The sequence below is a fragment of the Lipotes vexillifer genome, unplaced genomic scaffold (assembly GCF_000442215.2).
Source record: "Lipotes vexillifer unplaced genomic scaffold, Lipotes_vexillifer_v1.1 scaffold348, whole genome shotgun sequence".
Lineage (NCBI taxonomy): Eukaryota > Metazoa > Chordata > Mammalia > Artiodactyla > Lipotidae > Lipotes > Lipotes vexillifer.
Window position 1 is genome coordinate 594050 of NW_006769335.1, and position 24981 is coordinate 619030.

Genomic DNA, 24981 nt, shown 5'->3' on the forward strand with positions numbered 1-24981 from the left:
AGGACTGTATTGCTATAAACTTCCCTCTTAGCTCTGCTTTTGCTGCATCCCATAGATTTTGGGTCGTTGTGTCTCCATGGTCCTTTGTTTCTAGGTATTTTTAGATTTCCTCTTTGATTTCTTCAGTGAATACTTCATTATTAAGTAGTGTATTGTTTAGCCTCCATGTGCTTCTATTTTTTACAGATATTTTCCTGTAATTGATATCTAGTCTCATAGCGTTGTGGTCAGAAAAGGTACTTGATACAATTTCAATTTTCTTAAATTTACCAAGGCTTGATTTGTGAACCAAGATATGATCTATCCTGGAGAATATTCCATGAGCACTTGAGAAAAATGTGTATTTTGTGGGTTTTGCATGGAATGTCCTATAAACATCAATAAAGTCCGTGTTGTTTTATGTATCATTCAAAGCTTGTGTTTCCTTATTTATGTTCATTTTGGATGATCTGTCCATTGGTGAAAGTGGGGTGTTAAAGTCCCCTACTATGATTGTGTTACTGTCGGTTTCCCTTTTCATGGTGGTTAGTATTTGCCTCATGTATTGAGGTGCTCCTATGTTGGGTGCATAAATATTTACAATTGTTATATCTTCATCTGGATCAATCCCTTGATAATTATGTAGTGTCCTTCTTTGTCTCTTGTAATCGTATTTATTTTAAAGTCTGTTTTGTCTGATATTAGAATTGCTACTCCAGCTTTCTTTTGAAATCCATTTGCATGGAATATGTTTTTTCATGCCCTCACTTTCAGTCTGAATGTGTCCCTAGGTCTGAAATATGTCTCTTGTAGATAGCATATATATGGGTCTTGTTCTGGTATCCATTCAGTCAGTCTGTGTCTTTTGGTGGGAGCATTTATTCCACTTATATTTAAGGTAATTACCGATATGTATGTATCTCTTACCATTTTCTTTATTGTTTTGGTTTTGTTATTGTAGGTCTTTTCCTTCTCTTGTGTTTCTTGCCTAGAGAAGTTCCTTTATCATTTGTTGTAAACCTGGTTTGGTGGTGCTGAAATCTCTCAGCTTTTGCTTGTCTGTAAAAGTTTTAATTTCTCCATGAAATCTGACTGAGTTCCTTGCTGGGTACAGTAATCTTGGCTGTAGTTTTTTCTTCTTGATCACTTTAAATATGTCCTGCCACTGCCTTCTGGCTTGCAGAGTTTCTGCTGAACGATCAGCTGTTAACCTTACAGGGATTCCCTTGGGTGTTATTTGTTGTTTTTCCCTTACTGCTTTTAATATTTGTTCTTTGTATTCAATTTTTGTTAGTTTGATTAATATGTGCCTTGGCATGTTTCTCCTTGGATTTATCCTGTATGGGACTCTCTGTGCTTCCTGGACTTGATTAACTATTTCCTTTCCCATATTAAGGAAGTTTTCAACTATAATCTCTTCAAATATTTTCTCAGTCCATTTCTTTTCCTCTTCTTCTTCTGGAACCCCTATAATTGGAATGTTGGTGTGTTTAATGTTGTGCCAGAGGTCTCTGAGACTGTCCTCACTTCTTTTCATTCTTTCTTCTTTATTCTGCTCTGCAGTAGCTATGTTCACTATTTTATCTTCCAGGTCACTTATCCATTCTTCTGCCTCTGTTATTCTGCTATTCATCCCTTCTAGAGTATTTTTAATTTCATTTATTTTGTTGTTCATCATTGCTTGTTTCCTCATTAGTTCTTCTAGGTCCTTGTTAAATGTTTCTTACATTTTGTTTATTCTATTTCCAAGATTTTGGATCATCTTTACTATCATTCCTCTGAATTTTTTTTCAGGTAGACTGCCTATTTCCCCTTCATTTGTTAGGTCTGGTGGTTTTTTACCTTGCTCCTTCAACTGCTGTGGGTTTTTCTGTCTTCTCATTTTGCTTATCTTACTGTGTTTAGGGTCTCCTTTTTGCAGGCTGCAGGTGCGTAGTTCCTGTTGTTTTTGGTGTCTGTCCCCAGTGGCTAAATTTGGTTCAGGGGGTTGTGTAGGCTTCCTGGTCGAGGGGACTAGTGCCTGTGGTCTGGTGGTTGAGGCTGGATTTTGCCTTTCTGGTTGGCAGGTCCACATCTGGTGGTATGTTTTTGTGTGTTTATGGCCTTACTATGATTTTTGGCAGCCTCTCTGCTAATGGGTGGGGTTGTGTTCCTGTCTTGCTAGTTGTTTGGTTAGGTTGTCCAGCACTGTAGCTTGCTAGTCGTTGAGTGATGCTGGGTCTTGGTGTAGAGATGGAGATCTCTGGGAGATTTTCATCATTTGATATTATGTGGAGCTGGGAGGTCTCTTGTGGACCAATGTCCTGAAGTTGGCTGTCCCACCTCAGAGGCACAGCACTGACTCCTGGCTGCAGCACCAAGAACCTTTCATCCATATGGCTCAGAATAAAAGGGAGAAAAAGTAGAAAAAAAGAAAGAAAGAGGATAAAATAAAATAAAGATACAATAAAATAAAATAATTAAAATAAAAATAATTATTAAGAACAAAATTTATTTAAAAAGTAGGAAAAAAAAAAAGGATGGACAGAGCCCTAGGACGAATGGTGAAATCAAAGCTATACAGACAAAATTTCACACAGAATCATACACATACACACTCACAAAAAGGAAAAGGGAAAAAAAAGATAGATCTTGCTCTCAAAGTCCCCCTCCTCAATTTGGGATGATTCGTTGTCTATTCAGGTATTCCACAGATGCAGGGTACATCAGGTTGATTGTGGAAATTTAATCTGCTGCTCCTGAGGCTGCTAAGAGAAATTTCCCTTTCTCTTCTTTGTTCTCACAGCTCCCAGCGTTCAGCTATGGATTTGGCCCTGCCTCTGCATGTAGGTCTCCTGAGGGCATCTGTTCTTCCATCAGACAGGACAGAGTTAAAGGAGCAGCTGATTTGGGCTGCTCTGGCTCACTCAGGCCGAGGGGAGGGAGCGGTACAGATGCAGGGCCAGCCTGTGTCGGCAGAAGCTAGCATGACATTGCGACAGCCTGAGGCGCACCCTGCATTGTCCCAGGGAAATTGTCCCTGGATCACGGGACTCTGGCAGTGGCGAGCTGCACAGCCTCCCGGGAGGGGAGGTGTGGATAGTGACCTGTGCTCCCACACAGGCTTCTCAGTGGTGTCAGCAGTAACCTTAACATTTCATGCCCGTCTCTAGGGTCCGCGCTGATAGCCGCGGCTCATACCCGTCTCTGGAGCTCCTTTAAGAGGTGCTCTTAACCCCTTCTCCTCGCACACCAGGATACAAAGAGGGAAGAAAAAGTCTCTTGCCTCAGAGGCAGCTCCAGACTTTTTCCCGGACTCCCTCCCGGCTAGCCGTCGTGCACTAACCCCTTCAGGCTGTGTTCATGCCGCCAACCACAATGCTCTCCCTGGAATCCGACCAAAGCCCATGCCTCAGCTCCCAGCCCCCGCCTGCCCCGGCGGGTGAGCAGACAAGCCTCTCGGACTGGTGAGTGCCAGTCGGCACCAATCCTCTGTGTGGGAATCTCTCTGCTTTGCCCTCCGAACCCCTGTTGCTGTGGTCTCCTCCACGGCTCCAAAGCTTCCCCCCTCTGCCACCCGCAGTCTCCACCAGTGAAGGGACTTCCTAGTGTGTGGAAACCTTTCCTCCTTCACAGGTCTCTGCCACTGGTGCAGGTCCCACCCCTATTCTTTGTCTCTGTTTTTTCTTTTTTTTTTTGCCCTACCCAAGTACGTGGGGAGTTTCTTGCCTTTTGGGTGGTCTGAGGTCTTCTGCCAGCGTTCAGTGGGTGTTCTATAGGAGCAGTTCCATGTGTAGATGTATTTCTGATGTATCTGTGGGGAAGAACATGATCTCCATGTCTTACCCTTCTGCCATCTTCCTCATCTCCCTCTTTTCTTTCTGATACTAAGCATTCTAACAGGTGTGGGGTGATATCTCACTGCAGTTTTGATTTGTATTTCCATGATGATTAGTGATGTTGAGTGTCCTCTCATGTGCCAGTTGGCCACCTGTATGTCTACTTTGGAAAAATGTCTATTCGGATCTTCTGCCCATTTGTCTTCTTTGTTTTTGTTTGTTTTTATTTTTGTTATTTATTTATTTATTTTCATTGAAGTATAGTTGATGTACAATGTTATATGTTACATGTGTACTATGTGGTGATTCACAATTTTTAAAGTTTATATTCCAGGTATAGTTCTTATAAAATAGTAGCTATATTCCCCATGTTGTACCGTATAGCCTTGTAACTTATTTTATATGTAATAGTTTGTATCTCTTAATCTTATGCCCCTATATTGCCCTTACCTCCTTCCCTCTCCCCACTGGTTACCAGTAACATGTTGCCTATATCTGTGAATCTTCTTCTTTCTGTTATATTCACTAGTTTGTTATATTTTTTAGGTTCCACATATAAGTGATATTATACAGTATTTTCCTTTCTCTGTTTGACTTATTTCACTTAGCATAAAACTCTCCAAGTTCATCCATGTTCCTGTGAATGGCAAAATTTCATTCTTTTTTTATGGCCAAGTAGTATTCCATTGTATAGATATACTCCATCTTCTTTATTCATTCATCTGTTGATGAATACTTAGGTTGCTTCCATATCTTGGCAATTATAAATAATGCTGCTACGAACATTGGGGTGCATGTATCTTTTCAAATTAGTGTTTTTGGTTTTTTCAGATATTTACCCAGGAGTTGGTATATTTCATTATATTTTCAGTTTTTTGAAAAACCTCCATACTGTTTTCCACAGTGGCTGTACCAATTTATATTCCCACAAACAATGTATGAGGGTTCCCTTTTCTCCACATCCTTGCCAACTTTTATTTGTGGTCCTTTTGAGAATTAATGTACAGAAATCTGTTGCATTTCATAAACTAACAATGAACTATGAGAAAGAGAAATTAAGGAAACAGTACCATTCACTGTCACATGAAACAGAATAAAATATCTAGGAATAAACCTACCTAAGGATATAAAAGACCTGTACTCAGAAAACTATAAGATATTGATGAAAGAAATTGAAGACAAGACAGAAGGAAATATATACCGTGTTCTTGGATTGGAAGAAACAATATTGATAAGATGACCACACTACACGTGGCAATCTACAGATTCAGTGCAATCCCTATCAAAATACCAATGGTGGGCTTCCCTGGTGGCGCAGTGGTTGGGAGTCCACCTGCCGATGCAGGGGACATGGGTTTGTGCCCCGGTCCAGGAGGATCTCGCATGCCGTGGAGCAGCTGGGCTCATGAGCCATGGCCTCTGAGCCTACATGTCTGGAGCCTGTGCTCCACAATGGGAGAGGCCACAACAGTGAGAGGCCCACATACTGCAAAAAAAAACCCCAATAAAACAAAGAAACAAAAAACCAATGGCATTTTCCACAGAAATAGAACAAATAATTTTAAAATTTGTTTGGAAACACAATAGACCCCAAATAGCCAAAACCATCTTGAGAAAGAAGAACAAAACTGGAGAAGATAGCTAGATATATAAACTTCCCAGACTTCAGACTGTACTTCAAAGCTACAGTAATCAAAACAGTATGGTATTGATACAAACACAGACACATTGATCAATGGAACAGAATAGAGAGCCCAGAAATAAACCTTTGCACTTATGGTCAATTAATCTATGACAAAGGAGGCAAGAATATACTGTGGAGAAAAGACAGTCTCCCCAATCAGTAGTGCTGGGAAAACTGGACAATTACATGTAAAAGAATGAAATTAGCACATTCTCTAACACCATATACAAAAATAAACTCCAAATGGATTAAAGACCTAAGTGTTAGACCTGAAACCATAAAAATACAAAAAGAGAACGTAAGTTGAACACTCTTTGACATAAATCACAGCAATATGTTTTTGATCTGTCTCCTAAAGCAAATAAAATCAAAAATAAACAAGTGGGACCTCATTAAACTAAAAAGCTTCTGCCCAGTGAAGAAAACCATCAAAAAACATAAAGACAACCTACTGAATGCAAGAAAATATTTACAAATAATGTGACTGATAAGAGCTTAATATCCAAACTGTATAAATGGCTCATACTACTCAACATAAAAAACACAAAAACTCAATTAAAAAATGGAAAGAAGAAATGTATAGACTTTTTTCCAAAGACGAAATGGAGATGGCCAACAAGCTCATAGAAAGATGCTCAACATTGCTAATCACCAAGGAAATGCAAATCAAAACCATAATGAAACGTCACCTCACATCTGTCAGAATGGCTACCTTCTGCTTACTTTTTTTTTTAATACAGCACGTTTTTGTTAGTTACCCATTGTATACATTTTAGTGTATATATGTCAATCCCAATTTCCCAATTCATCCCACCACCACCCACCCCTGCTTTCCCCCCTTGGTGTCCACACGATTGTTCTCTACATCTGTGTCTCCATTTCTGCCTTGCAAACCGGTTCATCTGTACCATTTTTCTAGATTCAACACATATGCATTAATATACGATATGTATTTTACTTTTCCTGAATTACTTCACTCTGTATGACAGTCTCTAGGCCCATCCACGTCTCTACAAATGACCCAATTGCGTTCCTTTTCATGGCTAATATTCCACTGTATATATGTACCACATCTTCTTTATCAATTCGTCTGTCGATGGGCATTTAGGTTGTTTCCATGACCTGGCTATTGTAAACAGTGCTGCAATGAACATTGGGATACATGTGTCTTTTTGAATTGTGGATTTCTCTGGGTATATGTCCAGTAGTGGGATTGCTGTGTCATATGATAATTCTATTTTTAGTTTTTTTAAAGAACCTCCATACTGTTTCCATAGTGGCTGTATCAATTTACATTCCCAACAACAGTGCAAGAGAGTTCCCTCTTCTCCACACCCTCTCCAGCATTTGCTGTTTGTAGATTTTCTGATGATGGCCATTCTAACTGGCATGAGGTGATACCTCATTGTAGTTTTGGTTAGCATCTCTCTAATAATTAGTGAAGTTGAGCAGCTTTTCATGTGCATCTTGGCCATCTGTATGCTTCTTTGCAGAAATGTCTATTTAGGTCTTCTGCCCATTTTTTGATTTGCTTGTTTGCTTTTTTAATATTGAGCTGCATGGGCTGTTTATATATTTTGGAGATTAATCCTTTGTCCATTGCTTCATTTGCAAATATTTTCTCCCATTCTGAGGGTTGTCATTTTGTCTTGTTTATAGTTTCCTTTGTTGTGCAAAAGCTTTTAAGGTTCATTAGTCCCATTTATTTATTTTTGTTTTTATTTCCATTACTCTAGGAGGTGGGTCATAAAAGATCTTGCTGTGATTTATGTCAAAGAGTGTTTTTCCTGTTTTCCACTAAGAGTTTTATAGTGTCCAGTCTTACATCTAGGTCTTTAATCCATCTTGAGTTTATTTTTTTGTATGGTGTTAGGGAGTGTTCTAATTTCATCCTGTACTCAGAAAACTCTAAGACTCTGATGAAAGAAATCAAAGATGACACAAACTGGTGGATAGATATACCATGTTCGTGGACTGGAAGAATCAATATTGTGAAAATGACTATACTACCCAAAGCAATCTACAGATTCAATGCAATCTCTATCAATTACCAGTGATATTTTTTACAGAACCAGAACAAAAAATCTTAAAATTTGTATGAAAACTCAAAAGATCCTGAATAGCCAAAGCAATCTTGAGGGGACAAAAATTGAGCTTGAGGAATCAGACTCCCTGACTTCAGACTATACTACAAAGCTATAGTAATCAAGACAATATGGTACTGGCACAAAAACAGAAATATTGATTAATGGAACAGGATAGAAAGCCCAGAGATAAACCCACGTACCTATGGTCAACTAATCTGTGACAAAGGAAGCAAGGATATACAATGAGGAAAAGACAAACTCTTCAATAAGTGGTGCTGGGAAAACTGGGCAGCTACATGTAAAAGAATGAAATCTGCTTGCTTTTAAATTAAATTGCTTTTTGTTTGCTATTGAGTTGTATGATTCTTTGTATATTTTGGATATTAACCTCTTATCAGGTATATGATTTGCAAAATTTTCTCCCATTCAGTAGGTTGCCTTTTCATTTTGTTAATGATTTCCTTTGCTTTTCAGAAGCTTTTTGGTTTGATGTAGTCACATTTGTTTATTTTTGCTTTTGTTGCCTTTGCTTTTGGAATCAGACTTTTAAAATCATCACCAAGACCAAAGTCAAGGAGCATACTATGTTTTCTTCTAGGAGTTTCATGGTTTCAACCCTTAAATTCAAGTCTTTAACCCATTTTGAATTAATATTTGTGTGTGGTGTAAGATAGTGATCAAATTTCATACTTTTGCATGTGACTGTCCAGTTTTCCCAACACCACTTGTTGAAGAGACTGTCCTTTCCCCGTTGTAATTTTTTGCCTCATTTGTCATAAATTAATTGACATATATGCGTGTGTTTATTTCTGGGATCTCTACTCTGTTCCATTGACCTTTGTGTATGTTTGTTTGCCAATACCATACTCTTTTTGTAACTATGGCTTTGGAATATACTTTAAAATTTGGAGTGTGTTGCTCCCGTCTTTGTTCTTCTTTCTCAAGATTGCTTTGGCTACCTGGAGTCATTTGTGGTTCCATAGAAATTTTGGGATTGCTTATTTTATTTCTGTAAAAGATATCATTGAAATTTTGTTAGGGATTGCATTGAATCTGTAGAGTGCTTCAGTCATGTGTACATTTTAACAATATGAATTCTTCCATTCCATGAGCACAAGAAGTTCTTTCCATTTATTTGTGTCTTCTTCAATTTCTTTCATCAATGCCTTATAGTTTTCAGTGTACAGGTGTTTGATTAATTCATTTTTGGACAGGAAGAGAAGATCTTACTGTCCCAGGAGAGGATAAAGCATCAGCTCTGTTCCCAGGATTATATGCAATGAGATTGTCATTAGCTCCTTTACAGGTCAAGGGTTGCCAGGGTCATGGTTAGAAAGCAGAATGAAGAATGTTTTGACATATATGTCTATCCTGAGGGGAGTGGGTAGAAGTGCCAACCAATTATTGTAGTTCCTAATTCTCTCAAGACCTGATTCACTGGAAGCCATTTCTCCTTCTTGGCCTCCCCTTGTGGAGAGGACGTTGGTTACACTATGGAAGACAAGGCCCTTCTCGCACTGAGACTACCACTCTCCCTAACAGTTTCCCAAGGTGGAGCCCATGAAGAGAATAAAACTAATCAAATCCCAGATATCTGACTTGTAATGTTAGCCCAGAGAAAAAGTGTACCCTAATAACTGTTGACTCCTGTCAGGCTCTGAATGACCTTACTTGTTTCTCATTACAGTAGAGAAGGATTAACAATGTCTGGGATTGGAATCATGGGATATTCATGGAAAGGAATCTTAACATCCAGATATCTTTATTCCCTGACCCCAAGTTCCCAGGCTTCTGCTCTGGTCTCCCCTGTGTTTAAATCCTTCAAGAAACAACTAGCTGCTACCTCTTCTGATTAATTTTCCTCATCCTGAAGTGACATCACCATTCACCATAGCACCGTACTACTTTTTCTACTCTCTTATGATTCTCATCAATTTCTGGCACATATATTAGTTATATGCATACATGTCCTAGCCATCAAAGTCACAAAGAACTGAGTTCAAATCCAAGACCCACTACTTACAGAATGATCTTGGGAAAATTCTTTAGCATCTCTGAACTTCAATTTCTTCATCTGGAAAATTAGCATGGCAATATATCCACCTCATAAGGCTGTTGTATGGACCAAAAAAGCATACTTAAAATTCTTCCCCTGACTTCCAATTTTAGATCCAACATCACTCCTATTCTAAAACAAGAAAAAGGCTGAACAAACTTAACATCAATAACTGTTCTTGGATTCATCAGAGAATTGATGTTGCAAGGCACACCACTACACCAAAATCTAGAGAAACAGGTAAATCTGCAGAAAAACAGTCCAAATCTACAGCAGAAATCACAGGAACCGGGGAGGAGCTTCAAGATGGCAGAAGAGTAAGATGCAGAGATCACCTTCCACTCCACAAATACATCAGAAATACATCTACATATGGAACATCTCCTATAGAACACCTACTAAACACTGGCAGAAGACCTAAAACCTCACAAAAAGCAAGAAACTCCCCACGTACCTGGGTAGGGCAAAAGAAAAAACAGAGACAAAAGAATAAGGATAGGACCTGCACCACTGAGAAGGAGCTGTGAAGGAGGAAAGGTTTCCACATACTAGGAAGCCCATTTGTGGGCAGAGACTGCTGGTGGCGGAGGGTGGGGAGCTTCAGAGCCATGGAGGAGAGTGCAGCAACAAGGGTGCGTAGGGCAAAGGGGAGAGATTCCTGCACAGAGGAAAGGTGCCGACCAGCACTCACCAGCCTGAGAGGCTTGTCTGCTGACCTGCTGGGGTGGGCGGGGGTTTGGAGCTGAGGCTCGGGCTTCAGTGGGATCCCAGAGAGAGAACTGGGGTTGGCTGAATGAACACAGCCTGAAAGGACTAGTGTGCCAAAGCTAGCCGGGAGGGAGTCCGGGAAAAAGTCTGGAGCTGCCGAAGAGGCAAGAGACTTTTTCTTCTCTCTTTGTATCCTGGTGCACAAGGAGAGGGGATTAAGAGCGCTGCTTAAAGGAGCTCCAGAGACGGTGCGAGGCCCGGCTATCAGTGCAAACCCTAGAGACGGGCATGGGACTATAAGGCTGCTGCTGCCGCCACAAATAAGCCTGTGCATAACCATAGGTCACTCTCCACACCACTCCTCCTGGGAGCCTGTGCAGCCCACCACTGCCAGGGTCCCGTTATCCAGGCACACCTTCCCTAGGAGAACACACGGCGTGCCTCAGGCTCTTCTAACGTCATGCCAGGTTCTGCCGCCACAACCTTGCCCTGCATCCATAACCCTCGCTCCCCACGGCCTGAGCGAGCCAGAGCCCCCGAATCAGCTGCTCCTTTAACCCCGTCCTGTCTGAGGGAAGAACAGATGCCCTCAGGCGACCTACATGGAGAGGCGTGTCCAAATCCAAAGCTGAATGCTGGGAGCTGTGCGAACAAAGAAGAGAAATGGAAATTTCTTGCAGCAGCGTGAGGAGCAGTGGATTAAATCTTCACAATCAACTTGTTGTACCCTGCATCTGTGGAATAACTGAATAGGCAATGAATAATCCCAAATTGAGGAGGTGGGATTTGGGAGCAAAATATATATATATATATATATATTCCCCTTTTTCTCTTTTTGTGACTGTGTATGTGCATGTTTCTGTGTGTGATTTAGTCTCTATAGCTTTGCTTTCAGCATTTGTCCTAGGGTTCTGTCACTCCATTTTGTTTTACATTAAATTTTTTTTTCTTAATAAATATTTTTAATTTTCATAAGTATTTTATTTTATTTTATCTTCTTTATTTTTCCCTTCTATTTTTTTCCCTTTTATTCTGAGCCATGTGGATGAAAGGCTCTTGGTGCTCCAGCCAGGCACCTGGGGTGTGCCTCTCAGGTGGAAGAGCCAACTTCAGGACACTGGTACACAAAGAACTCCCAGCTCCATGTAATATCAAATGGTGAAAATCACCCAGAGATCTCCATCTTAATGCCAAGGCCCAGCTTCACTCAATGACCAGCATGCTACAATACTGTACACCCTATGCCAAACAACTACCAAGACAGGAACACAACCCCATCCATTAGCACAGACTCTGCCTAAAATCATAATAAGGCCACAGACACCTCAAAACTCACCAACAGTTGAGGACCTGCCCACCAAAAGACAAGATCCAGCCTTATTCACAAGAACACAGGCACTAATCCCCTCCAGCAGAAAGCCTACACAAAATGACTGAAAAAGCCCTAGCCACTGGGGACAGACATCAGAAACAATGGGAACTATGAACATGCAGCCTGCAAAAAGGAGACCACAAACACAGTAAGATAAGCAAAATGAGAAGACAGAAAATCACACAGCACTTGAAGGAGCAAGGTAAAAGCCCACCAGACCTAACAAATGAAGAGGAAATAGGCCGTCTACCTGAAAAATAATTCAGAATAATGATAGTAAAGATGATCCAAAATCTTGGAAATAGAATAGACAAAATGCAAGAAACATTTAACAAGGACCTAGAAGAACTAAACATGAAAAAAGCAATGATGAACAACACAATAAATGGAATTAAAAATTCTCTAGAAGGAATCAACAGCAGAATAACTGAGACAGAAGAACGGATAAGTGACCTGGAAGATAAAATAGTGGACATAACTACTGCAGAGCAGAAAAAGGATAAAAGAATGAAAAGAAATGAGGACAGTCTCAGAGACCTCTGGGACAACATTAAATGCATCAACATTCGAGTTATAGGGGTCCCAGAGGAAGAAGAGAAAAAGAAAGGGACTGTGAAAATATTTGAAGAGATTATAGTTGAAAACTTCCGTAATATGGGAAAGGAAATAGTTAATCAAGTCCAGGAAGCACAGAGAACCCCATAGAGGATAAATCTAAGGAAAAACATGCCAAGATACATATTAATCAAGCTATCAAAAATTAAATACAAAGAAAAAATATTAAAAGCAGCAAGGGAAAAACAACAAATAGCACATACGGGAATCCCCATAAGGCTAACAGCTGATCTTTCAGCAGAAACTCTTCAAACCAGAAGGGAGTGGCAGGACATATTTAAAGTGATCAAGGAGAAAAACGTACACCAAGATTACTGTACCCAGCAAGGATCTAATTCAGATTTGATGGAGAAATTAAAACCTTTACAGACAAGCAAACGTTAAGAGAATTCAGCACCACCAAACCAGCTTTACAACAAATGCTAAAGGAACTTCTCTAGGCAGAAAACACAAGAGAAGGAAAAGACCTACAAAAACAAACCAAAAACAATTAAGAAAATGGGAATAAGAACATACACATTGATAATTACTTTAAAAGTAAACGGATTTAATGCTCCAACCAAAAAACATAGACTGACTGAATGGATACAAAAACAAGACGCGTATATATGCTGCCTACAAGAGACCCACTTCAGACATGGGACACATACAGACTGAAAGTGAAGGGATGGAAAAAGATATTCCATGCAAATGGAAATCAAAAGAAAGCTGGAGTAGCAATTCTCATATTAGAAAAAATAGACTTTAAAACAAAGACTATTACAAGAGACAAAAAAGGACACTACATAATGATCAAGGGATATTTCCTAGAAATTTAACAATTGTAAATATTTATGCACCCAACATAGGAGCACCTCAATACATAAGGAAAATGATCACAGCCCTAAAAGGGGAAATCAGCAGTAACACAGTCATAGTAGGGAACTTTAACACCCCACTTTCACCAATGGACAGATCATCCAAAATGAAAATAAATAAGTAAACACAAGCTTTAAATGATACATTAAACAAAATGGACTTTGTTGATGTTTATAAGACATTCCATCCAAAAACAACAGAATACACATTCTTCTCAAGTGCTTATGAAACATTATCCAGAATAGATCATATCTTGGGTCACAAATGAAGCCTTGGTAAATTTAAGAAAATTGAAATCGTAACAAGCATCTTTTCTGGCCACAACACTATGAGACTAGATATCAATTACAGGAAAAAATTTGAAAAAAAAATACAAACACATGGAGGCTAAACAATACACTACTTAATGACCAAGACATCACTGAAGAAATCAAAAAGGAAATCAAAAAATACTTAGAAACAAATGATAATGAAAACACGACCACACAAAGGGAATGGGATGCAGCAAAAGCAATTCTAAACGGGAAGTTTATAGCACTACAATCCTAACTTAAGAAACATCTCAAATAAAGGACTTAATTTTACACCTAAAGCAATCAGAGAAAAAAATAACAAAAAAACCCCAAGGTTAGCAGAAGGAAAGAAATCATAAAGTTTAGATCAGAAATAAATGAAAAAGAAATGAAGGAAACGATAGCAAAGATCAATAAAACTAAAATCTGGTTCTTTGATAAGTAAAACAAATTGATAAACCATTAGCCAGACTCAACAAGAAAAAAATGGAGAAGAATCAAATCAATACAATTAGAAATGAAAAAGGAGAAGTAACCACTGACACTGCAGAAATACAAAATACCATGAGAGATTACTGCAAGCAACTCTATGCCAATAAAATGGACAACCTGGAAGAAATAGTCCAATTCTTAGAAATGCACAAACTTTCTGGACTGAACGAGGAAGAAATAGAAAATATGAACATACCAATGACAAGCACTGTAATTGAAACTGTGATGAAAAATCTTCCAACAAACCAAAGCCCAGGACCAGATGGCTTCACAGGCGAATTCTATCAAACATTTAGAGAAGAGCTAACACCTATCCTTCTCAAACCATTCCAAAATATAGCAGACAGAGGAACACTCCCAAACACATTCTATGAGGCCACCATCACCCTGATACCAAAACCAAAAAAAGACGTCACAAAGAAAAAAAATCTATAGGCTCATATCACTGATGAAAATACATGCAAAAATCCTCAACAAAATATTAGCAAACAGAATCCAACAGCACATTAAAATGATCATACACCATGATCAAATGGGGTTTATCCCAGGAATGCAAGTCTTCTTCAACATATGCAAATCAATCAATGTGATACACCATATTAACAAATTGAAGGAGAAAAACCATATGATCATCTCAATCAATGCAGAGAAAACTTTCAATGAAATTGAACACCCATTTATGATAAAATCTCTGCAGAAAGTAGGCATAGAGGGAACTTTCCTCAATATAATACAGGCCATATATGACAAACCCACAGCCAACATCGTCCTCAATGGTGAAAAACTGAAACCATTTCCACTAATATCAGGAACAAGACAAGTTTTCCCACTCTCACCACTATTATTCAACATAATTTTGGAAGGTTTAGCCACAGTAATCAGAGAAGAAAAAGAAATAAAAGGAATCCAAATCAGAAAAGAAGTAAAGCTGTCACTGTTTGCAGATGACATAATACTATACATAGAGAATCCTAAAGATGCTATCAGAAAACTACTAGAGCTAATCAGTGAATCTGGTAAAGTAGCAGATTACAAAATTACTGCACAGAAATCTCTAGCATTCCTATACATTAATGATGAAAAATCTGAAAATGAAATTAAGAAAACATTCCCATTTACCATTGCAACAAAAAGGGTAAAATATCTAGCAATAAACCTACTTAAGGAGACAAAAGACCTGCATGCAGAAAATTATAAGACACTGATGAAATAAATTATTAAAGATGATACAAAGAGATTGAGAGATATACCATGTTCTTGGATTGGAAGAATCAACTGTGAAAATGACTCCACTACCCAAAGCAATCTACAGATTCAATGCAATCCCTATCAAGCTACCACTGGCATTTTTCACAGAACTGGAACAAAAAATTTCTCCATTTGTATGGAAAAGCAAAAGGCCCCAAATAGCCAAAGCAATCTTGAGAAAGAAAAGCAGATCTGGAGTAATAAGTCTCCCTGAATTCATACTACACTACAAAGCTACAGTAATCAAGACAGTATGGTACTGGCACAAAAACAGAAAGATAGATCAATGGAACAGGATAGAAAACCCACAGATAAACCCATGCACATACGGTCACCTTATCTTTGATAAAGGATGTAAGAATATACAGTGGAGAGAAGACAGCCTCTTCAATAAGTGGTGTTGGAAAAATTGGACATCTACATGTAAAAGTATAAAATTAGAACACTGCCTAACACCATACAAAAAAATAAACTCAAAATGGATTAAAGGCCTAAATATAAGGCCAGACACTATCAAACTCTTAGAGGAAAACATACCCAGAACACTCTATGACAAAAATCCCAGCAAGATCTTTTTTGACCCACCTCTTAGAGAAATGGAAATAAAAACGAAAATAAACAAATGGGATCTAATGAAACTTAAAAAATTTTGCACAGCAAAGGAAACCATAAACAATTCCAAAAGGCAACCCTCAGAGTGGGAGAAAATATTTGCAAATGACACAACTGACAAAAGATTAATCTCCAAAATTTACAAGCAGCTAATGCAGCTCAGTATCAAAAAACAAACAACCCAATCCAAAAATGGGCAGAAGACCTAAATAGACATTTCTCCAAAGAAGATATACTGATTTCCAACAAACACATGAAAGGATGCTCAACATTATTAATCATTAGAGAAATGCAAATCAAAACTACAATGAGATATCTTCTCACACTGGTCAGAATGGCCATCATCAAAAAATCTACAAATAATAAATCCTGGAGAGCGTGTGGAGAAAAGGGAACCCTCTTGCACTGTTGGTGGGAATGTAAACTGATACAGCCCCTATGGAGAACAGTATGGAAGTTCCTTAAAAAACTACAAATAGAACTACCATGTGACCCAGCATTCCCACACTGGGTGTATACCCTGGGAAAACCATAATTCAAAAAGAGTCATGTACCAAAATGTTCATTGCAGCTCTGTTTACAATAGCCAGGACATGGAAACAACCTAATTATCCATCAACAGATGAATGGAGAAAGAAGATGTGGCACGTATATACAATGGAATATTACTCAGCCATAAAAAGAAACAAAATTGAGTTATTTGTAGTGAGGTGGATCTATCTAGAGTGTGTCATACAGGATGATGTAAGTCAGAAAGATAAAAACAAATGCCGTATGCTAACACATATATATGGGATCTAAGAAAAAAAAAAAAGAGGTCATGAAAAACCTAGGGGCAAGCCAGGAAGAAAGACACAGACCTTCTAGAGAATGGACTTGGGTATATGTGGAGGTGGAAGTGTAAGCTGTGAAAAAGTGAGAGAGTGACATGGACATATATACACTACCAAACGTAAAATAGATAGCTAGTGGGAAGCAGCCCCATAGCACAGGGAGATCAGCTCGGTGCTTTGTGACCTCCTAGAGGGGTGGGATAGGAGGGTGGGAGGGAGGGAGATGCAAGAGGGAAGAGATATGGGAACATATGTATATGTATAACTGATTCATTTTGTTATAAAGCAGAAACTGACACACCATTGTAAAGCAATTATACTCCAATAAATATGTTAAAAAACTGTCACTGGAACCATAAACTGGTAATAACACTTAAATTGTAAATTTGAGAAATAGCTGAAGACTGAGTATGGATTAATGTAAGCTGGGACCTCTGTTTTTATGGGAGGGCCCACAAATTTATGGAGTTTATCACCAAGAATCTCATCACTTTCTCATGGTGAAGAGTCAATAAAAATACATTGTGGCTCTGGCAGGTAGAAGAAAGGTAAACATTTTTAAATGTACCTAGATTATTTTATATAACAAAGGCCTATTCTCTTCGGGAAAAGACTTTACCTGAGTCTTATCCCTCATACAGGGAATGGCATTTACTTAAGTTCGGTCCCCTGAACACTTCCTGTTTCACGTAAAGGATTTGGGGAAAAAGTACAAAATACATTTGAGATGGTCATAATCCAGTAACCCAAGCCCACTACAAGACTGAAATTTAATCATAAAACCAAGGAACAGTTCCCCTTATCCATACCTTAGTCCTACACCAACAGGGTCTCAGTATAATGACTATGGATTAAAACAGAAAGAGCTGCAAGGCACTGAATGTAATTAAGGAGGAGGTCTTAGGGAAATGTAAAGACTGCAGGGGAGGGATAACCAAGGAAAAGAGGAATTTGAAATCTCTAGTACAGCCTCTGAAGCCTAGTACCATAGTAAAGAATAAACACAGCCCTACTTCTAGCCAAACCAAAAACAACCTTTCCCCAAAGTCCTATTTACCTCAGGTGTTACTACCTGACACATAATTTCCAGCTTTCAACAAAATATTCCAAGGTGTACTAATAAAAGGCAGGAAAATAAAAACATGTTTTGAAGAGACAAAGCAAACAACAGAACCAGACTCTTGACACAGATTTTAGAATTATTAGGCCATGAGTTTAAAATAATTATGATTAATATGTAAAAGACTCTAATGGAAAAAGTAGACAACATTCAAAAACAGATAAGTGTTGGAGGTAGAGAGATGGAACTCTAAGAAAGAATCAAAAGGAAATGCTAGGAACTAAAAACACTGTAACAGAAATTAAGAATCAATAGAATGGACACAGTCAAAGAAAGAATCAGTGAGCTTGAAAATATGTCTATAGAAACTTCCCAGTGTTAAAAAAACCCCACAGGCCCAGAATGGCATAGATTGTGCTAAAGCCTATGATACTGAAGCAGATTTAATACTTACCTAATTGCAGTTTCAACCTTCCCTAGAAATGTAATCTTAATCAACCAGTCTGGAATTTTGTTGTCAGCACCAGTGGAGGTAACCTATCACAAGAGCCCTCTCTACCCTTGAGAGGAAGAGTCAATCTGCACAAAAAAACCCACATACTGTTTCCTTCCCCCAAAAGAAGATTTCCTGGACAAAAAAAACCCCTTCTTTTCTTTTGCTAATGACTTCCTTGACCTATCCTCCTTTTCATAATAGCCTTCCATTTGTACTACTATTCAAGGTACGCTTCTAGTTGTTAGAGGGGATGCTGCCTGATTCATGAATTGACTAATAAAGCCAATTATATCTTTAAATTTACCTGGTTGACTTCTGTTTTTTAACCAATTGGTGGCAGTGATGGACAAAACACAGGTGTGGTGTCCTGTGAGCCCTTATGAGTTTACTGTCTTTCTCACTGTTTCCCATGGCCATGGGTGAGTTCCTATCAGTTTGAGTTCTGCTTTCTTTGTGTTGAAATCCCAATCTAATTGGCTTCTACAGTTCACTATTTACAGTGGAAAACACCAGTACCTTGATTCTGTCCCTGGATTCCACTTTAGGACCTGCTGTTTCTTTCTTTCTTTTTTTTTTTTTTTAACATCTTTATTGGAGTAGAATTGCTTTACAATGGTGTGCTAGTTTCTGCTGTATAACAAAGTGAATCAGCTATACATATACATATACCCCCATATCTCTTCCCTCTTGCATCTCCCTCCCACACTCCCTATCCCACCCCTCTAGGTGGTCACAAAGCACCAAGCTGATCTCCCTGTGCTATGCGGCTGCTATGCACTAGCTATCTATTTTACATTTGGTAGTGTATATATGTCAATGCTACTCTCTCACTTCCTCCCAGGTTACCCTTCTCCCTCCCTCTGTCCTCAAGTCCATTCTCTAGGTCTGCGTCTTTATTCTTGTTCGGCCCCTAGGTTTATCAGAACATTTTTTTTAGATTCCATATATATGTGTTAGTATACGATATTTGTTTTCCTCTTTCTGACTTACTTCACTCTGTATAACAGACCCTAGGTCCATCCACCTCACTACAATTAACTCAATTCCATTTCTTTTTATGGCCGAGTAATATTCCATTGTATATATGTCCCACATCGTCTTTATCCATTCATCTGTCAATGGACACTTAGGTTGCTTCCATGTCCTGGATATTGTAAATAGTGCTTCAATGAACATTGTGGTACATGACTCTTTTTGAATTATGGTTTTCTCCAGGTATATGCCCAGTAATGCGATTGCTAGGCCATATGGTAGTTCTATTTTTAGTTTTTTAAGGAACCCCTATACTGTTATCCATAGTGGCTGTATCAATTTACATTCCCTCGAACAGTGCAAGAGGGTTCCCTTTTCTCCACACCCTCTCCAGCATTTATTGTTTCTAGATATTAATGATGGCCATTCTGACAAGTGTGAGGTGATACCTCACTGTGGTTTTGATTTGCATTTCTCTAATGATTAGTAATGTTGAACATCCTTTTATATGTCAGCAATCTGTACGTCATCTCTGGAGAAATATCTATCTATGTCTTCTGCCCATTTTTGGATTGGGTTTTTTGTTTTATGATATTGAGCTGCATGAGCTGCTTGTATATTTTCGAGGTTAATCCTTTGTCAGTTGCTTCATTTGCAAATATCTTCTCCCATTCTGAGGGATGTCTTTTAGTTTTGTTTATGGTTTCCTTTTCTGTGCAAAAGCTTTTAAGTTTCATTAGGTCCCATTTGTTTATTTTTGTTTTTATTTCCATTTCTCTAGGAGGTGGGTCAAAAAGGATCTTGCTGTGATTTATGTCGGAGAGTGTTCTGCCTATGTTTTCCTCTAATAGTTTGATAGTTTCTGGCCTTACATTTAGGTCTTTAATCCATTTTGAGTTTATTTTTGTGTATGGTGTTAGGGAGTGTTCCAATTTCATTCTTTTACATGGAGCTGTCCTGTTTTCACAGCATCACTTATTGAAGAGGCTGTCTTTTCTCCGCTGTATACTATTGCCTCTTTTATCAAACATAATGTGACCATATGTGTGTGGGTTTATCTCTGGGCTTTCTATCTTGTTCTATTGTTCTAAATTTCTGCTTTTGTGCCATTACCATACTGTCTTGATTACTGTAGCTTTGTAATATAGTCTGAAATCAGGGAGCCTGATTCCTCCAGCTCTGTTTTTCTTTCTCAAGATTGCTTTGGCTATTTGGGGTCTTTTGTGTTTTCATACAAATTATAAAATTTTTTCTTCTACTTTTGTGAATAATGCCATTGGTAGCTTGATAGGGATTGCTCTGAATCTGTAGATTGCTTTGGGTAGTAGAGTCATTTTCACAATGTTGATTCTTCCAGTCCAAGAACATGGTATATCTCTCCAACTATTTGTATAGTCTTTAATTTCTTTCATCAGTGTCTTATAATTTTCTGCATACTGGTCTTTTGTCTCGTTAGGTAGGTTTATTCCTAGGTATTTTATTCTTTTTGTTGCAATGGTATATGGGAGTGTTTCCTTAATTACTCTTTCAGATTTTTCATTTTTAGTGGATAGGAATGCAAGAGCTTTCTGTGCATTAATTTTGTATCCTGCTACTTTAACAAATTCATTGATTAGCTCTAGTAGTTTTCTGGTAGCATCTTTAGGATTCTCTATTTGTAGTATCATGACATCTGCAGTGACAGTTTTACTTCTTCTTTTCCGATTTGGATTCCTTTTATTTCTTTTTCTTCTCTGATTTCTGTTGGTAAATCTTCCAAAACTATGTTGAATAATAATAATGGGAGTGGGTACCCTTATCTTGTTCCTGATCTTAGAGGGAATGGTTTCAGTTTTTCACCATTGAGAATGATGTTGGCTGTGAGTTTGTCATATATGGCCTTTATTATGTTGAGGTAGGTTCCCTCTATGCCCACTTTCTGGATAGTTTTTATCATAATGGGTGTTGAATATTGTTGAAAGCTTTTTCTGCATCTACTGAGATTATCATAATGTTTTTATTCTTCAGTTTGTTAATATGGTGTCTCACATTGATTTGCCTGTATTGAAGAATCCTTGCATTCCTGGGATAAACCCCACTTGATCATCCTGTATGATCCTTTCAGTGTAGTGTTGGATTCTGTCTTCTGTTTGCTAATATTTTGTTGGGAATTTTTGCATGTATGTTCATCAGTGATATTGGCCTGTAGTTTTCTTTTTTGTGACATCTTTTTCTGGGTTTGGTATCGTGTTTGCAGCTCCCCATTTGCTTGGAATCGTTCCCCATATTCCATGTTGAGAACTGCTGGTGACAGCTGCTGTTCTCCATTTTCTTGGAGTCAGTCTGCAGCCCCTATTCTTTGCAGCCTGCTGGTTTATTCCTCTTCTCCGTCCCCATATTCCACATAGGCAACAGTTGATGGTTGCTGGCTTGATTTTGACTGGGTCAAACCTAAAACTGGAATATGCCTGGGATGGACTGGGTCCAGCTTAGGCCACAGTAATTATTTAAATCCTAGCCCTTGGTTTTGTTCCTCAATTCCATATTGGGAACTTCTGACACTTCAGTCTGCAGTTCTGCATTTGTTTGGAATTTTTCCCCGGATTCCATGTTGGGGAATTGTTTGTGGCCGCTGTACTTCTCCATTTGTGTGGAATCAATATCCATTCTTTGAGGTCTGCTGATTAAATCTTTTCCCCAATCTCTAGAGTTTTTGGTTCCTGCTGCTTTCTGTTAATGTGCAAATAAGGTAAAAGCTATTGCTAAATGGGAATCTCAGAAGCGAAAAAGCTGCAAAAATTGATGGGCATGAGTCAAGCCTTTAAAATCTATTAGAATGCCAGCCATCTCAAGAAGACTCCTGTGATTGGATAAGTTGGTCACAAAATGGGTTAGACTGACACCACGTCACCCACCAACCTTAAGAAAATTTCCATGCAATGAGGCACACTGTAAAACACCCCACAGTTTCCAACCCTGTGGCATATCTCTCTTACGTATTTGTTTGGCTCTGAGAAACCCAAGCCCTAGCTCAAAGAAATGGGATCATTGATATCCAAAGTGTTGAGTGCACCACCTTTCAGCACACCTGCTTATTTTATGTTTAACAATTACCGTCCTAAAAGCAGCAGTATATAAGAAGATGGTAAGATTTTACCAAAGAAAACCTAGAATTACAATGGCCATTATGAGTTATGTTCCAAAGATAATTTTAAAAGTACACCTAAAAGCAAGGGCTCTGAAATCTAACAAACAAAATGGAATAGCTATTTTAATTAGTATACGGAAGCCGACAAAAGTTTTTAAATTTCTAAAATAAATTAATTGAAACAGTCATTGCCAAAAGCTACTGAAAAATTAAATATACAAATAGGATTTAAAACAACACCTAGGCCTCCCAATTTCACCCTCACAAGGGTCCATTATCAAAACACTGGCACAAAAGTAGATTACCAAAGTAATCAACTGGGACACTGGAAAAGAGATTGTCCTCAAAGGCACTTTGGAAATTCTTCAACATCAGTTTAAATGCCCCCATATGGGCCTCTTCCAAAGTGGATGAAATTCTGAGGGATTTTTGATGTTCTTGGTAAACTGCTATGTTATTCCCTTAAACAACCAAGGGGAAACTAAAGTTAAAATTAATGGGGTTACTCAATACTGTCAGAAATATTTACTGTTTGTCCCAGCTGAACCCTGACAAGATATATGAAAGGATTTAATAACTTTATAACCAGAAATTTGGGAAAACTGGGAGCTGATATTCAGAACGTGATAGGAATGTTTTAGGCTTTCTCCCTAGGCTAAAATAAAACTATGCACCTAGAGGGAAATAAAATTGGAGAAAATGAAGTTGGAAGGGCAGATCAGCCTTTTTGTCATTCAGACTGTAAGTTCTTTGGGGGAATTGGGAAAACTGTCTTTGTCTTGCAAATGTTTTCAGGGCCACAGTGTAGCTCTAGAAATTTAAAGTTCACCTTCCCTTTTTACCAATCCTCCAAACCTCTCCTCTTCATCTCAAAATGCTTTAAAAATTCAAGATACTGGAAGCAGAATGGTCCTGCACTTAATATGTGTCTTTGTAATGTAGATTTTCTACCCTCATCTTCTCTAAGACCTAGGATCCATTCTTTGAAAATGCAAACATTAGGCAGAAGCTTCTCCTCAGAAAGAAAAAAAAAAGAGAGAAATATTTTGAAATTGAGCAAATGAAAAATCTTAAGTGTTTTCTCCACAAATATTAGTAAGATCTCTGTGTTGCATCTGTCCTTATGCTGTTTGTATATATATATATATACAGAAACTAACCCAAATGCTTTTCAAGTTCACATGTTCTGGAATAATCTTCAGTAAATAAAAGTTAAAGTTTGTTGGTTTAATTAAAACAGACATGTCTTTAAAGTTATCAACATTGATTGAAATGTAGATAAACAACTTTTACTCTGGATGTGTTTATTAGTCAAATAAATTCATTTTATCTTTGTTGCAAAATTTGTCGCAAAAATAATTAATTAATTAAATGCTAGTATGACATATGGTTCTTAGTTATGTGGTTTTCACTAGAAATTAAGGTTTCTAAGGGTTAAAATTTCTAATATATGTAATTGAAGCTACTGGAAATAATATATACAAGGAAAAGAATGTGTTTTTGGATTTACAAAAGGTACAAGAAATGAAGATGCGTTTTTGTTAAGGAAAATGAGAATAATTTTGTCTAAGCTAGAACTTCTGGTTATTTAAGAATGGGAAGCAAGAAAATGAAGGACAAACTAAATGTATGTAGAAAGAAAGAGAGAAAGAGAAGTTTAACTTGTGTAATAAAGCTAGCTAAATTGAATTGTTATTGTAAGGGTTACAAAAATTAAGCTTTCTCATTTACAAAAGAGAAACAGTCTCACAGACATAGAAAACAAACTTATGGTTACCAAAGGAGAAGTGGGGTGATTGAGGGATAAATTAGGAGTTTGGGATTAGCACATACAAACTACTATATATAAAATAGATAAACAACAAGGTCCTAGTGTATAGCACAGGGACTTATATTCAATATCTTGTAATAACCTGTAATGAAAAAGAATATATATAGGAACTTCCCTGGTGGTCCAGTGGTTAAGAATCCATCTAGCAATGCAGGGGATGCTGGTTCAATCCCTGGTCAGGGAACTAAGATCCCACATGCCGTGGGGCAAATAAAGACTGCATGCCATGACCACTGAGCCCACGTGCTCTGGAGCCTGCATGCCATAACTAGAGAGAAGCCCATGCACTGCAACGAAGAGACCACACACCGCAACAAAAGATCCTGCATGCCACAACTAAGATCCAGTGCAGCTGATAAATAAATAATTAATTAATTAATTTTAAAAAGAATATATATATATGTATATATGTATAACTGAATCATTTTGCCATACTTCAGAATCTAACGCGACATTGTGAATTAACTACACTTCTATTAAAAAATAATAATAATATATTAAGCTTTAATACCAGTAATGTACTTATGTCAAACAAAAAGTTAATTTCCCTTCATTTGCTAAAAGGATAATGTTTTTTGGACTATTGATCTGCTCTTGATAATAAGAGATTATGAAAGGTTTTTCTTTACCTTTGAAGTAATCTGCCTAGAAAGAAAAATTCTGTGTTTAGTCAAAATAATTTTTTGTTTTATGATGTCTTAATTGGGTCTTTGATTACTTAAGTAAACCGAGCCCTCTTAATACTAAGAGAGCTAAGTTTTGCTAGTAGAAAATTAAGTATTAAATTTCATAATGATCTGTGATCCTATTTAGGCAAGTGTTTTAAAACTTTTTAATTTA